An 11,937-nucleotide genomic window follows, 5' to 3' on the forward strand; every position below is an offset into this window, starting at 1 on the left:
CAGTGGTCCCCAACCCCCGGGCCGCGGACCGGTACCGGTCCGTGGATCAAATGGTACCGGGCCGCCCAAGGAACATTAAGTTACAGTACTGGTATTTCCATTTTATTTACTATGGTGTATTTCTCTCGGGTTTGTGCGACTTTTAATTAATGGACGACGGAACAACGGTATAAACTGGACATAAGAAACACACTTCGGGTGTCATTGTCTCCTATTACCCCCAGATGGAACCGTCTTGTTGCAAAGAAACAAGCTCAGGGTTCTCATTGATTTAACGCTCTAGTGAGTTAAAATGTTAAATAACATTATATTCATTCATTTTTTGGTGTAACTATATTTTATTTTGAAGGCATGTTTAAATACAATTAAAATTATTAAATTGAATCAATCTAAAATATAAACAATCAACGTCCCCCCCTCAGTGGGCCGCGGTAAAATATCAAAGGTTGACCGGTCCGCGGCGATAAAAAGGTTGGAGACCGCTGCTCTACTGTACCTCAGATTTTTCATTCAATTTAAAAACATCTCCATCGTTGCATAATTCTTAGCGTTGGTTGTGTGGTTAACGATAAAATAAAACCATTAATTCTAAAAAGATGTACTATTTTTAGAGATACGGGGCCTATAAACGGTATCTGAGGATATGCTATTTTTAGATTCTCTTTGTTACTAAGAAAAGACTATGGAAATAGTTTTTTTTTACACGATTTTGGAGAAAATAGAATTTAGATAGGGAATATCCAGGTTTTTGCATAGCTCTGCTAATGAATTGCAATTCCTTCTTCCACTAGTGCTTGGTTGGAAGGAAGGAGGTAAGGCCCTCTGCATGAGGGCATGAAGGAAGTTATGGCAGAGTTCACGTAGTATAAAGGTTGGAAGCAGTGGCGCAGCGTAGTGGGGGCGGCAGGGGCAGCACTTTTAGGGGGCGGCAAAATTTCACAATAAATAATAATAATATCTTGTAAAAATTTGAACCATTTCATTTCATATTTTTGTCGCACCTACGATTCGGACCGATTGAAATGAGCACAGAATTTTTCAATACTTATTCTGTGACGAAACTGAATTTTAGTCTTTTAAATTGAAATACCTGAATAAGGGGCGGCGAAATTTTCCTCCGCCCCGGGCGGCTGTTGCAGGGATAATTTGCGGTGTGTTGTTGTTGTATGATGTACAGAAAATAGGAGCTCAGGAGATGTATGGATTTCTAGATCTAAGAAAGATTCTGGCATTTTGTTCTTCCTCTACCGCGAAGTTGATAGAAGGATAAACAGAGGCCAATGCTTGAATAAATTGTTATAAACCAGGGGTCGCCAAACCGTCGACCCCCAACCACTTTCCAAAGCCTCACATTGACTCCCACCGTAAAGTTTTATTACAAATATATGTGTATGAGCAAAAAAAAAAGTTGTGACCCCTTAGCCGCATCGACCCCTGGGGGTCGATATCGACCACTTTGGCGACCCCTGTTCTAAACCTTCAGTAGAGCCTTCCCACGAGAATAGTATGTCATCAATACAGTATAACGTAAATACATAATTGAGTATTGGATGATCATGGGGGCATTGAAAATTCGATGTTCTATGTTCCGCATAATGAGTTCTGCCAACATAGGTGATATTGGGGAACCCATTGATATACTCCCTGTGTCTGTTTATATATCGTGCCATTAGCCTCATAAGGAACTCTTTCCCTGCCCCGCCTATTGGCACTACAGGGTTAAAGAGACTATGCCTTGTTCATCGGCTCAGTCTGATACCTGACGTGGTAGACAGGAACGACATAGCTGGACCACATGGTACATCTTTCAAGCTTCCATCCGCACCCAGGCCCAGCCCTCTAACCTGGCATAACTTTTATATTGTGCAGCCTGTTCTGCACTTTGGTCCACAATACTAAACCTTTATAGCTCATGTACATGCCTATTTGCATGCCATTAAATTGAAAGTAATTGTTTTCAGTTATGAGAAAGAGAGCTTGACGTAAATGTATTACATTTGATGTTGGGCAGCCCGATTTGAGCAGCAGAGTATTTGCAAGCATGATGGCCTCGAAATATGGTACAGACGGTTATAAGGAAATAACCGTTTGTACCATATTTACTTTTATTATAAAATACTATTGAATTAAATTTAGTAACAATTTCTCAACAACATTTGTAATGTTATAGGGTACGACAGAAATTTTCTGACCATTTTAATTGGATATTTTCTGTTATAAGTCATATAAAAATGTGGGTTAAATGTGTTTAATTTAAAGAAAACAAAATTGTCAGAATCTAAAAACAAACAATGGTTAGTTGATATAATAATATAAGGAAAAGAGGCAATAAGTCTTGCAGTTATGGATGAAAATTTTTAAAATACTCATTTGCAAATAGGCTAAACAACCACAGCTTAGGGCATTATGTTTTGTGTCTATACATTTTTGCAGGTATTGTTATTTTGTGGAGGGAAAGTGTCTATTACATGGTTATAGGTTAGGATCACAAGTCTAAATCCAACCCTAATAATGTATAATATTAATACAATTGTTATCAATTAATGTTCATATTAATGATGTTTTGGATTAAAACATTTAGTCTTAGAAATTATTGTCAGTTTTTCTTGAATAATGTATTGTTTATTGTACAACTCTTCAGTGGAATAATACATATCATCCGAGAATAACGCTAAGATTATTATTCTTATTGATAAAATATCCAGGTCATTGTATATAAATTAAAATTCTCAGGAAAGAAGAAACACTCTAAAATAAAAAAATGGGTGTCTACAATTTTTTCTTTTTACACATCCCAAGAACACAGTCACATTTCTGCCTCAATATGCAAAACTTGTTAAAAAATGTCCCTCTATGTTTTATCAAAATGATATGCTTTTACATTGTTCCACCGTCAGAAGAAAGTTTTTTTAAATAAAGTTTTACTCATTGAGATACAAAGAGGAGCCTGAAAACAAAGGTCAACTCTGCCATATGGCTTTGTTGTGTTCTTGAGATATGTAAACAGCACAAATTATAAAGTTACCATTTTTTTTTTATTTGGAGTGTTCTATTACTATGAATTTTAATGAACAAGTACAATTAATATTTTTTGAGTTCAATAATAAGTAAGGCTAAAACTGAAAAAATTGTTTCCAATCTCCATCTTCAAATGCAAATTGGGGAGTGGACAAATGATCCACAAAATTTATGTTTGTTTTTCCATGATTGATCAAGGAAGCCAGTGTGCACTTGTTCTTCCAACAACTGAGGATGGTCAAGACCAATGTTTGTCATAGACATTCCACCACATTCCAATACAAGTCCCTGACAGCACTCTCTTTACCAGCTTCAATTTTCAACCAACAATGCTGCTCAACTTTGCAAAATGATTGACACAATTTTAATCAATGTCATCTACTCTGAATAATTCCAATGTACACCATTCTGTTTACAGGTAAGTAGGGTACACTCAAATGTGTCATTTCCCCCTCTCTTCAGGTGTCTTATAAATCTGGTTCCAACCCATGATTATAATAATTACGGTATTGTTAACGTTATTTTATAGAATTGTGGCAATGCATATTGAATAGTATGGTTAAAAATGGATGAAAGCATTTTAAAAGAATATCAAAATGTCTGACCAACATTAGCCCGACTGTCCTCCAATTACACTAGTGAAATAGAGAAACAAATCTTAACTAAAACCTGCAAGATTCTCCATAATAGTACTAAACATTACTCCATAGAAAAGCTTGTGTGTTAAAGTTATTGATATTATAAATAATACTACTGTTTGAACTATGGAAATCTCATTTATTTTATATCAAGTATAACAAATGATGCTCATGATAAATATTAATGTTAAATAGATTTTATAATACAAAATGATTATTACATTACTAAAAAAATCATATATCATTGATTACCATTTTATAAAAATTTTTATAATATAATCAAAAGTTTTTATTAATATTTTTCTTTTCACTACAAGTTATAACATAGCAAAGTTTGTTTGTTTTTACAAAATTCTGGATTAATTCCATTATTTTATAAAATAATGATATGAACATTCAATGACAAGATTGCTTTAATGGCATAAAAATGTGTCACAATAATTTGATATTTTATGTCTGTACAAATCTCGTTGGTTTAAATTTTTTTGATGCGAGAGATGAAACTAAATGCAAAGAAAAACATTTAAAATGTACAATTTTTTTTTTCTTTTTTCTGAAAAAATGACAAATTAATATATTAAATATGAAGTTCTTTGGTTTGTTTAAAAATAATAGCTTGCTTGTCTAATTAAATAACATCTGTGTATAATTCTTGGTATATAGTATATCAAAATATACATCTGGAATTATCATAATTTATAAAACTTTATACATAAGATTAACATAATCAAATATATAACCTTTAAAATAATTTAAATATAATACATATATATATAGAAGAGGATGTCTTTAAATAAATGATATTCTATTCTTTTTAAATATACATCTGTATTTCCTATATTAGAAAATATCTCTCAGATTTTTTTAAGAAAATAAATTTATATATCTTCAATCACATAATTTTAACAAACTACAAAAAGTTACATACTAATGCAGGTACAACAAAATTTTTTTTTCCTCTTACAAAAACTGGAAAATTTTGGGGAATATTTAAAATTCATGATCTGTATCGTTTCCGGTGCTTTCAAGAAGTAAGACTTTAGCATCGGATGACTTCTTCCTCCTATGAAAAAATTATAAGAAAATAAAAAATTAATTAAAAATTGTAACTTGGTAAATCATTAAATAATACAAATACAATGAGCAATTATTTAATATGACATTAAAAATTGCAGCCTGGAATTGTTACAATCATATTTTTTAAATTTATTTATTTTAAAATATATGCTTTCCAACTCAAATTAGTAGTATCTTGCCCTTGTACAGTCCATCATAGTAACAGTCATGCCATCATCTACCTCCTTAAGGGAAAAATTTTTGAATTGAAATAACCTGAGTTCTGGTTTGCATCGGAAGTTCATATACAATTAATTGAAGCCTCCTGCCCCTAAGCTTTCCATATCTGATCTCGGATTTCATCTATATAACTGTTCGAGATTAAAGAAAGACAAATGGACAGACAAATTGCATTCCGATTAAAAAGGAGATTTTTTTTATTATAAATACATTTTTTTCATCTTCCTACAGTGTCTATTTTGCAAGTCTACAAGTATAGTTATTGGCTTAAAGTTCATAAAAATAGAACAAACACTAAAAAGAATAGAAAAGTCTCTTCTCACTTTGACCTTTACACACTTCAGAAACAGTCTTTATGTGGAGTAGACCTTCATCTTAATGGTCTCATCCATAGATTCCCTTATCCATAAGGATCTACAGATGATAACCTTAGGATCCATCTCTATCTATAGTTATTAGCACTTTATGAAAGTTAATATACAGCTAAAATTAAATAACTGATATCTTTCAATCAAAAATTTTATGAATTTTTATAAATTTAAAGAGAAATTTTTATTTAGATATTTAGTTTTGTAATTTTTTGAGAGAAATCATTAATTAAAATTGAATCTGAATATGAGTAATATATTTTTTGATTTACCATTTATAAGTATTCAAAATATATGAAATGGATTCTTTCCTCTTGCTTCAAAACAAATTAAATCTTTAAAATATGATCAAATTTTAATTAATCAAACTCAATGAATTTAAAATGCAAATATAACAGGATTAGAAAAGAGTAAAAAAAAATTCTCTGTAGTAAATAACAAATTTTTAAAATTATAACTTATAATCTAGTTATAATATTCATTTGAAAAACGAATTACATGTTTATGAAAATATTAATTTAAAATGTAATTTTTATTGAATTGTATATGGATAGCCAGATGTTTGAGCAGTTAAGGCCTACTGCTCTGAGAGGCCTGAGATCAAATCTAGATGAGTTGAAAAAACTCCAGAATTTTTTGAAGGTTGGTTCGTCCAGTTATGTTGTGACCCCATCCCTCACCACTTCGCTGTCCCATTGTTGTGGGCCTGGCCGAGCCCATTATTTGTTTGCCCTCTTAGTGCCCACAAGGCACTTAGAGAGTAAAAACATGTGATAAATTAATTTCATTTAATTACTGTAATTAGCCTTTTAAAATTAAAAATTTAATAACTAAATCAACTTTGTTAATGTAGTGTGAAGTTTTTATTTCAGTATAAATAATCAATAGATACTTTTGGATCAAAAATTAATTTACATCTTAATTGTCAAATTAATTACATTCTTACATGATATACATTAAAGGATTAAGAATTTAAATGTTTTTGTTTGGATGGATTTTATAAAAAATGGTAAATACTAATAACCAGTAAAATTGATATTAAGTCTGACCCTACTTGAGATATAACACACAACCTTCCTATATCTCCCCACCTCGTCAACCTTTAACCACCAAAATTTAACAGCATCAATCCCCCTAATACACACACATACAACTCCAAACTTTTTTTGCAATTCTCAACGTTTCAAGATCCAGACTCCAAAAATGTAAAAATCTTGCAGGCTCATTGTTTGACCAATTGTCATTTTTTTCCTCTGTTATAACTTATATATAACAGAGCTGGGAAATTAAAAGTTAATGTTAAATAAAAATGTATTGACAAGTTTAGTTTTATAATAATTAAATGTAACTACTAATAAAATATAATATATATATAGTAAATAATAATATAATAATAAATATATATTTACTTCATTAGTTTCTTTTTATCTTTTCTTTTCCTATTTACAACTCCATTTTCTTCATCCATCATCTTAATTATAAGAGCTTGATCATTTGAATCAATGGGAGCTACTGATATATCTCTAACGGCACGGAATTTTCCACAATTGTTAAGGTGTTCGTTTTCCAAACGGAAAAAGTTCCAAACAAATCTCCTTAAAAAAAAAATTAGTAAATTTACTTCTCTTTCACACATGTTAATAATATATGTTAATATTGATAGTTTTAAGGTTATTTATTTCTTACATGATTAATACAAACAAATTTTATTATAAACTAAGAAATTAATTAAATTAAAATTACTTTCATATAAATACAACTGTATGAATGTTTTTAATTGAATGTTAATCAGTTTCTCTTCAATGATATAAATATAAATGATATTCAAAAATTTGCTCTGATACTCAGTGTGACAAATATAAGAATGATACAACTCAAAGAAAAAAAAAAATACAGAAAAATCTTAAAACATTGTAAATATTCTTCAGACGTAGATTTCTTTCCTGNTGATATATCTCTAACGGCACGGAATTTTCCACAATTGTTAAGGTGTTCGTTTTCCAAACGGAAAAAGTTCCAAACAAATCTCCTTAAAAAAAAAAATTAGTAAATTTACTTCTCTTTCACACATGTTAATAATATATGTTAATATTGATAGTTTTAAGGTTATTTATTTCTTACATGATTAATACAAACAAATTTTATTATAAACTAAGAAATTAATTAAATTAAAATTACTTTCATATAAATACAACTGTATGAATGTTTTTAATTGAATGTTAATCAGTTTCTCTTCAATGATATAAATATAAATGATATTCAAAAATTTGCTCTGATACTCAGTGTGACAAATATAAGAATGATACAACTCAAAGAAAAAAAAAAATACAGAAAAATCTTAAAACATTGTAAATATTCTTCAGACGTAGATTTCTTTCCTGTACCTATAATACATTTATACCCCTTTTTGTACTATAATATATTTATACCCCTTTAAAGGGGTATAAATATATTATAGTACAAAATAAAATTTGTTAATTCTGCAGTTTATTTTTAATACAAGTATGCCAAAATTTTAACTAAATAACTTCTAAGGTTAAACGTATCAATGTTTATTGGGTTTTGGCTTTGTAAATACACAGTTTAAGAACAATTTATATGAATGCAGAAAACTAATAAGAAAGTAAGTAATTTCTTAGAAAACTGTTTCATAAAAGCTGAGAATTTAATTAAAAAAATAAATATTGTAATCAAAAGTTATAAATAATTTATGTAATTTTTTATTACAATAAATTTAAATTAACAAAATAATAAAAAAGCTAATAATAAAATTATCTTTCAATNCTGGCAACACTGGATCAACCATGAAAGAGAGCCAGTATTTAAACGAGGCTTAATTTTCTAATTTTTAACGATATAATAGCGACGATTATTATTTTTTAAAAAAATTTGATAGGCATAACATGGAGGAAAATTCAACACGAAGTAGGTTAATAGCGATATACTAATATACTAATTACATGGGATATAATAATATACTACACTAATAATGGATTTTTTCATACTTTTCGGTTATCCGACTTTTCAATTATCCGACCAACCCCAGTCCCCGATTGAGTCGGATAATCGATGCTCTACTGCAGTGGTCCCCAACCCCCGGGCCGCGGACCGGTACCGGTCCGTGGATCAAATGGTACCGGGCCGCCCAAGGAACATTAAGTTACAGTACTGGTATTTCCATTTTATTTACTATGGTGTATTTCTCTCGGGTTTGTGCGACTTTTAATTAATGGACGACGGAACAACGGTATAAACTGGACATAAGAAACACACTTCGGGTGTTATTGTCTCCTATTACCCCCAGATGGAACCGTCTTGTTGCAAAGAAACAAGCTCAGGGTTCTCATTGATTTAACGTTCTAGTGAGTTAAAATGTTAAATCATATTATATTCATTTTTTGGTGTAACTATATTTTATTTTGAAGGCATGTTTAAATACAATTAAAATTATTAAATTAAATCAATCTAAAATATAAACAATCAACGTCCCCCCCTCAGTGGGCCGCGGTAAAATATCAAAGGTTGACCGGTCCGCGGCGATAAAAAGGTTGGAGACCGCTGCTCTACTGTACCTCAGATTTTTCATTCAATTTAAAAACATCTCCATCGTTGCATAATTCTTAGCGTTGGTTGTGTGGTTAACGATAAAATAAAACCATTAATTCTAAAAAGATGTACTATTTTTAGAGATACGGGGCCTATAAACGGTATCTGAGGATATGCTATTTTTAGATTCTCTTTGTTACTAAGAAAAGACTATGGAAATAGTTTTTTTTTACACGATTTTGGAGAAAATGGAATTTAGATAGGGAATATCCAGGTTTTTGCATAGCTCTGCTAATGAATTGCAATTCCTTCTTCCACTAGCGCTTGGTTGGAAGGAAGGAGGTAAGGCCCTCTGCATGAGGGCATGAAGGAAGTTATGGCAGAGTTCACGTAGTATAAAGGTTGGAAGCAGTGGCGCAGCGTAGTGGGGGCGGCAGGGGCAGCACTTTTAGGGGGCGGCAAAATTTCACAATAAATAATAATAATATCTTGTAAAAATTTGAACCATTTCATTTCATATTTTTGTCGCACCTACGATTCGGACCGATTGAAATGAGCACAGAATTTTTCAATACTTATTCTGTGACGAAACTGAATTTTAGTCTTTTAAATTGAAATACCTGAATAAGGGGCGGCGAAATTTTCCTCCGCCCCGGGCGGCTGTTGCAGGGATAATTTGCGGTGTGTTGTTGTTGTATGATGTACAGAAAATAGGAGCTCAGGAGATGTATGGATTTCTAGATCTAAGAAAGATTCTGGCATTTTGTTCTTCCTCTATCGCGAAGTTGATAGAAGGATAAACAGAGGCCAATGCTTGAATAAATTGTTATAAACCAGGGGTCGCCAAACCGTCGACCCCCAACCACTTTCCAAAGCCTCACATTGACTCCCACCGTAAAGTTTTATTACAAATATATGTGTATGAGCAAAAAAAAAAGTTGTGACCCCTTAGCCGCATCGACCCCTGGGGGTCGATATCGACCACTTTGGCGACCCCTGTTCTAAACCTTCAGTAGAGCCTTCCCACGAGAATAGTATGTCATCAATACAGTATAACGTAAATACATAATTGAGTATTGGATGATCATGGGGGCATTGAAAATTCGATGTTCTATGTTCCGCATAATGAGTTCTGCCAACATAGGTGATATTGGGGAACCCATTGATATACTCCCTGTGTCTGTTTATATATCGTGCCATTAGCCTCATAAGGAACTCTTTCCCTGCCCCGCCTATTGGCACTACAGGGTTAAAGAGACTATGCCTTGTTCATCGGCTCAGTCTGATACCTGACGTGGTAGACAGGAACGACATAGCTGGACCACATGGTACATCTTTCAAGCTTCCATCCGCACCCAGGCCCAGCCCTCTAACCTGGCATAACTTTTATATTGTGCAGCCTGTTCTGCACTTTGGTCCACAATACTAAACCTTTATAGCTCATGTACATGCCTATTTGCATGCCATTAAATTGAAAGTAATTGTTTTCAGTTATGAGAAAGAGAGCTTGACGTAAATGTATTACATTTGATGTTGGGCAGCCCGATTTGAGCAGCAGAGTATTTGCAAGCATGATGGCCTCGAAATATGGTACAGACGGTTATAAGGAAATAACCGTTTGTACCATATTTACTTTTATTATAAAATACTATTGAATTAAATTTAGTAACAATTTCTCAACAACATTTGTAATGTTATAGGGTACGACAGAAATTTTCTGACCATTTTAATTGGATATTTTCTGTTATAAGTCATATAAAAATGTGGGTTAAATGTGTTTAATTTAAAGAAAACAAAATTGTCAGAATCTAAAAACAAACAATGGTTAGTTGATATAATAATATAAGGAAAAGAGGCAATAAGTCTTGCAGTTATGGATGAAAATTTTTAAAATACTCATTTGCAAATAGGCTAAACAACCACAGCTTAGGGCATTATGTTTTGTGTCTATACATTTTTGCAGGTATTGTTATTTTGTGGAGGGAAAGTGTCTATTACATGGTTATAGGTTAGGATCACAAGTCTAAATCCAACCCTAATAATGTATAATATTAATACAATTGTTATCAATTAATGTTCATATTAATGATGTTTTGGATTAAAACATTTAGTCTTAGAAATTATTGTCAGTTTTTCTTGAATAATGTATTGTTTATTGTACAACTCTTCAGTGGAATAATACATATCATCCGAGAATAACGCTAAGATTATTATTCTTATTGATAAAATATCCAGGTCATTGTATATAAATTAAAATTCTCAGGAAAGAAGAAACACTCTAAAATAAAAAAATGGGTGTCTACAATTTTTTCTTTTTACACATCCCAAGAACACAGTCACATTTCTGCCTCAATATGCAAAACTTGTTAAAAAATGTCCCTCTATGTTTTATCAAAATGATATGCTTTTACATTGTTCCACCGTCAGAAGAAAGTTTTTTTAAATAAAGTTTTACTCATTGAGATACAAAGAGGAGCCTGAAAACAAAGGTCAACTCTGCCATATGGCTTTGTTGTGTTCTTGAGATATGTAAACAGCACAAATTATAAAGTTACCATTTTTTTTTTATTTGGAGTGTTCTATTACTATGAATTTTAATGAACAAGTACAATTAATATTTTTTGAGTTCAATAATAAGTAAGGCTAAAACTGAAAAAATTGTTTCCAATCTCCATCTTCAAATGCAAATTGGGGAGTGGACAAATGATCCACAAAATTTATGTTTGTTTTTCCATGATTGATCAAGGAAGCCAGTGTGCACTTGTTCTTCCAACAACTGAGGATGGTCAAGACCAATGTTTGTCATAGACATTCCACCACATTCCAATACAAGTCCCTGACAGCACTCTCTTTACCAGCTTCAATTTTCAACCAACAATGCTGCTCAACTTTGCAAAATGATTGACACAATTTTAATCAATGTCATCTACTCTGAATAATTCCAATGTACACCATTCTGTTTACAGGTAAGTAGGGTACACTCAAATGTGTCATTTCCCCCTCTCTTCAGGTGTCTTATAAATCTGGTTCCAACCCATGATTATAATAATTACGGTATTGTTAACGTTATT

This window comes from Centruroides sculpturatus, unplaced genomic scaffold (genome assembly GCF_000671375.1).
Source record: "Centruroides sculpturatus isolate CEXI.00-Female unplaced genomic scaffold, Cexi_2.0 scaffold289, whole genome shotgun sequence".
NCBI classification, from domain to species: Eukaryota; Metazoa; Arthropoda; class Arachnida; order Scorpiones; family Buthidae; genus Centruroides; species Centruroides sculpturatus.